Source organism: Hibiscus syriacus, unplaced genomic scaffold, assembly GCF_006381635.1.
Source record: "Hibiscus syriacus cultivar Baekdansim isolate YM2019G1 unplaced genomic scaffold, ASM638163v2 tig00111318_pilon, whole genome shotgun sequence".
Taxonomy (NCBI): domain Eukaryota; kingdom Viridiplantae; phylum Streptophyta; class Magnoliopsida; order Malvales; family Malvaceae; genus Hibiscus; species Hibiscus syriacus.
The window spans coordinates 468,241-474,598 of NW_024063058.1; positions in this window are offsets into that span (position 1 = coordinate 468,241).

Here is a 6,358-nt window from a genome sequence, read left to right on the forward strand (position 1 = left end):
ATTATTATTATATATTATTATTATTTAATAAATAATTACAACTGGACCGGTCCAGTTACAAACCAACCAGAACCGGTCCAGACAACCAGAAACCCTAAACGATTAGTAAGGTTTCAGCTAGGGTTTCTAAACCCTAGCCACCCCCAGCCGCCTCTGATGCTTCCAGAATCCCAGCCGCCGCCTCACTGCCAAGTGGTCCAATGCCCCACTGCCGACGCCTCCACCGCCATTGTCAACACTCCAGAACGTCACGAAGCTACTCACGTTGAGCCCTATGGTGAGTCACCACCATAGCTATGGTGACTCACCGGGCCTTTCATCTCTGGAACCGGTCCAACGAGAGCCTCGGTGGTGGCTATAAAAGCCACCCCACCTGCAAGAAAGAGAGACAGCCACAGAGAGGAACGGAGTACAACAGAGAAACAGACGAAGAAATAAAAAAAAAAAAAAAAGAGATACGAGCAACAACCAACAACCAGACCAAAACAGAAACGAAGAGAAGAAAGAAACTTACCCTTGGAGCCTTGACCACCGTTGGAAGCACTAAACATCGCCGGAGAACAGAAAATACCGAAGGTATTTTCGTAGATTTACTCCGATTAGGAGTCTTTTAGGGAAAACAAAGACTGGAATCGGTCTTAGGGCATTTAGATCTACGCTTTGGGAGTGTTTTTGGTGAATTCCGACCACCGTTACGGTGGCCGGCGGCGGTGGCCGGCGGCGGAGTACGGTGGCCTATGGCTGCCGGTTTCCCTCCGGTGAGGGAAACCTAGAGAGAGGCGAGAGAGAAATCTCTCTCTCAGTTTGAGAGAGAGAGAAAGAAATGAGAAATGAGATGCTGGCCCTTCGGGCCAGCCAGCCTAGGGTATTTATACCCTCTCTTAAACGGCGTCGTTTAAGGGAGGACCTGTGCGTAATTATAGAAAGGTTAAATCCTTTCTGCAGTCCTCTGAATTTGTAAACTTTATATTTTAGTCACAAACCCAATTTAGATCTTTATAATTTGGTTCTTTAATTTTGGATTTATTTATTTAGTCCTTTCTATTAAATAAATATTTAGGATAAATACGTATTTAGTCCTTTAGTTTTAAAAAATCATATTTTAATCCCGAGTATATATTTTTAATTATTTTAATCTGTTATTCAAATTTTTTTATAATTATATTTTAGTCACCAAATTAATAAATAAGGAAAATAGCATGTTAAATCCCTATAATTTTAAATAATTAATTGTGAATTAGGTATTTAATTTTATCAGATTATAATTTAGTCCCTAAGTTTAATATTTTCATTTACAAGCTTTATTTTTTATTTCATATCATGTTTTAATTGTATTTTAAACATTATTTAATCATATGTTACTTTTATATACTTATGTCATATATAAATTATCATTACTATTATTATTATTCTTTATTAATTATGTCAATATATATAGTCTTATAAATATATATATTTATTTATTTATTTTCCTATTTATAAATTTAATTTTATAAATTACTTTAAGAAAAATAATCATATTTTGATATTTATTTATTTTAATATCAAAGAAAAAAGTTGTCTTAAGATACCTAGAAGCTCTTTTCTGATATTTTTGAATAAATAAATATCTTACTATATTAAAATAAAAGGTTTTTGATATTTATTTTTAAACATTAAAGAAAAGAGCTGTCTTAAAGTACCTAGAAGCCCTTTTCTGATATTTCTAAATAAGTAAATATCTTATTTATGTATATTAATATATTTTCTTAAAATTATTTGAAACAATAGAATTATGAATTAAATATATTTTTAATTTTTAATTTTTAATAATAGAGACAATTTATAATTAAAAAGTACCAATTTTGGGCGTTGTAGGGGTGCTAATCCTTCCCTAAACGTAACCGACCACGAATCTCTTTTTATTATTAAAAAGAACGAATTTTTGGTTAAAACGCAGATCAGTTTATTTTTTAATTGATGTTTTCTTAAAAACTCTTTTAAAAGATATTTTTTAGGTATTCGACCTACCTGACCCAAAAGGCCGATGGCGACTCCCAAATTATTTTCAAAACCATTTATTCACATCACTTTTCCCGTCAATTTAATATTTCGTGCCCGGACGAAAACCGGTTACGACAGACTCAATTAGGAAAGTTTGGTGATGGAAGAGCACAACAGAGACATTGTCAGATTTGTGAGAGATATCATGGTGGGGCTTGTAGAGTTGAATCTGGAGCCTGTTTCCGATGTGGGGAAATAAGACATTTCATGAGAGATTGTCCATTGAGGACAGGAGAGCCTGTGCAGTCGGAGCGATCTTCTTCGATATTCCAGAGAGGACGGGGTAGAGGAAGAAGTCAGACAAAATTTTCTACTCAACAGGAAATACGCTCTATGACTAGAGTATATAATCTCAATATCAGTGAAGACAATGAGGATCCAGAGATAATAGCAGGTATCTTCTATTGTACAGTAAATGCTTTATGATATTAGTTGATCTGAGCTTGTATAACCATATATGAGTAGAGAATGAGTAAGAGAATTGAGAATTTAGTTAGAAGTCATTTTTAGAAATAGTGAAGTGACAATTCCATTAAGGTACAGTCTAAAGTAAACAAGATATATTAGAAGTGTTACATTCGAATTCAGGGAATTTAATTCTCTGTTAATCTAATGGAGATATTCCTCAAGGGATAAGTAAGGAGATAGTGATTTATAAAGGAGTATATATATAGGGAATTAAATGAAAAAAAGGGTGTAAAGTGTGAATTATAAGTTGATATGGGGTAAGGAAATGGTAGATAATGTTATGAAAAGATTGATTGATTTCGTAAAGTATACGTTTAATAACATTTGAAGAGGTTTAGGGTTGTATTCTGAGCTATAGAATGATGGAATAAGAGATTGGGTATGGTTATAAGGTAATTAGAAATGGATTGGGTTCTTTGGGAAGTGAAAGCAAATCATTGATTACAAATTGCAATGGGATAAAGTAGAGAAAGGAGCATGAGAACATTGAAATATATGTTCTTATTGGTATGTGTAATGAAAATTCGAGGACGAATTTTCTTAAAAGGTGGGGAGATTTGTAACATCCTCAATACCGGGTTAGTGACTAAATTGTAAGGTTTTAAAATTTGGTGATTTAAATTAGAATAATTGAGTGGTTTAAAAACTTATATGAGAAATGAGGTGTAAGATCAAATTGAAAAGAATGAGGAATGAAAGGATAGTATGTTCATTTGCAAAGAAAAGAAAAATATAATAATAATATATGGTATATATAGATACACGTGGAAGGAAGGAAACAAAGTTTAGAGGTTTCCAGAGTTTTCTTCTTTTTTCTTATTCTTCTTTTTCACGTGTGAAGCCAATCAAAGGTGAGTTTTCTCTTGAGCTGATTATGTGCTGAAATTTAAGTTTAGCTTTGATTATTAGATGCTAAGTACGATTAAGGAAAGATTAATTTTCTTTAGAACAACAAGATGAAGAGTTTATGAGGATTTAAAGATTTGGAGTTTTTGAATGAAATATCGAAATAAAGTTTATATTGAGAATTGGAAGTTGAATTTAACTTGTCCCTAACTTGATTAAGGGATATGAAGGGTTAGAATCAGAATTATATAATATGGGAATTTGAGTGAAATTCTTAAATTCTATGTGGAGGAATGGATTTTGAAGTGTAAGAGATATTGAATGGGTATTAATTAGTTTAAATAAGTGTATAAGAGTTAAGAACATGAAAGGGGATGAAATATGAAGCATTTGAGTTGTTTTGAGTTGATTTTCGGGATTTAAAATGAATTCTGAGCTATGTGCATCGATGCACATTCAAGGTGCACCGATGCATCAAGGGTAAATCTCTAGAAATTGTTCAGTGTGTATCGATGCACAGGAAGTGCATCGATGCACCTATTAAAATGGAAACATCGAATGCAATTGGTGCATCAATGCATAAGGAGTGCATCGATGCATCCCCTTAAAATGAAAACATCGAAGATGATTTGTACATTGATGCACAGGTACTGCATTGATGCACATGCTAAAGAATGCATCGATGCACTGTTGAATGCATCGATTCACTTCAAGAGAAATAGAAATAAACCTTTCTTTTGGTCTAAGAAATGATATATTAGAGTATATTAATTGGATACTGATATGTATCAATGTATTATTATGTAGATATTGAACGTGCCTTTGCTTCAAAGTAATCGAAGGGTTAGAATTGATTCAATTCAAAAAAGGCTAAGGTGAGTGCATATGCATAACATGATTATGTTAGTATATTCAGTTCTAGACTTGTGATAAGTTTATATTTAATATCTTGATACATGATTCATTCAACATTATTAAATATGATATGAATTCATACCATATGCATTATGGGATATACTATGCAGATTGTGGTAAGTCTATTTTTCAGATTAGAGCTTATATATGAATGTATTTGTCATATGGGATTGAATGAGTTACGAGATATCTATATTAGGTATATGAAGTGTGTGTGTGTTTGTTATGGTTTATATGAATGAGCATATGTATTGACATGTTACAGTATATATATATTATATGAGTTGTGTAAATAGGTAGATAAATGTGTTAAATATGTGAAATAGTTAAAATGATCAATATGATTTCATAAGAATATGAAATAAAAAGTATGGAAATGACATAAGAAAGAATATGAAATATATAACATATGAATATGAAATCATATGAGGGGTGACATGAATTATATGAAAAATAAACTACGTGATTACAAATATATGAAAATATGCTAGTGTGATGGGACCTAGGAACTAGTATACTTGATATATATATATATAAGTTATTGGATGAAAAATGAACAAGAGATAAAAGAGATGAAGGATAATACTATAGGAGTATGATAAAAACATAAATGATGACATGTATGTATGTATGTATGTAATGGTTATATGAAAAGGTATAGGTAATAAGATGATCATATGAACATGTGATAAAGAGCTATAGAAAAAGAAAAATGTGATATGATGTGTGAATATGTAATAAGGTAAAAGACAATGCCCATGATATGAGTTATGAGAACTGTAGGTATAGTTGGCATGCCAAGAGTCAAAGAACTACCTATGTCTTTCGAGACATATGGACAGTATACCTATGTTCTAAGGAACATATATATAGTTTACCTAGGTTCCTCGGGACCTATGGACAGTTACCGAGGATCTTTATGACCTCTGGATAGTTACCGAGGATCTTTATGACCTCTGGATAGTTACCAAGGATCTTTATGACCTGTGGATAGTTACCGAGGATCTTTATGACCTCTGGATAGTTACCGAGGATCTTTATGACCTCTGGATAGTTACCGAGGATCTTTATGACCTCTGGATAGTTACCGAGGATCTTCATGACCTCTGGATAGTTACCGATGATCTTTGTGACATCTGGATAGGTCCTTCAGAACATTCATTGAGCTGTGGTGACATCATACGTGTGCACAACCTCATAATGCTCGTATATCTTGGGTTCTCAATAGTGTATATGGGCTTAAATAAGACATAACGAGGATGTATATAATTGTTTCTTAATATGGTATTATTATGATTTATATTGGCTCATATGTGGTATAATAAATGATGGTATGATAGTATAATTGCGTTTGGATAGTAGACGACATGTTTATATTTTTAGTAATTCTTTATTATGTAATTATGTCTCACTAAGTCTATGACTTAGCGTGTAAGTGTTTTTACACGTAGGTTTCGAAGAGCAGGAGAATCAAGAATAGGAATTTGCAGATCAATATATCTCTACTCAGCGATCAGATCAGAAGTAAAGTCACAGTAGGTATTTTGTTGTATGTAGTGTGTTGGCATGTAAGAAAAGTGTTAGTTACAAATGCTCTGATTAGTTTTGTCTTGTTTTGGTTAACTCGTGTACAGTGACAATGTTATTTTAATAAAAGTTTTAAATTTCATTGGTTTTTGTTAAAAGTTAAAAGTTTGGAAAGTCAATGTGACACCTCAGACTTGTATCCGGGTCGGATACGAGTTGAGGGTGTTACAATCAACATACCCCAAGAATTTGCATTTCTTGGATTTTGGATCAAACTTTGAAATTTATTGGGAGTTGTACATCACGTACACAACACTTCCAAAATTCATGGAGGTTTGAATAATTAGTTTATTTACCAGTCCACGTCTATATTGGTGTCTTCAGCTCTATTACAATTGATGGAGCTCGATTCACCAAATAACAGGCGATATTGACTGTTTCTGCCCAAAATGATTTTTCTAGGCCTGCATCCCTCAACATTGCTATTGTTCTTTCTAACAAGGTTATGTTCACCCGCTTTGTCACTCCATTTTGTTGAGGAGTGTTCGCCACTGTGAAC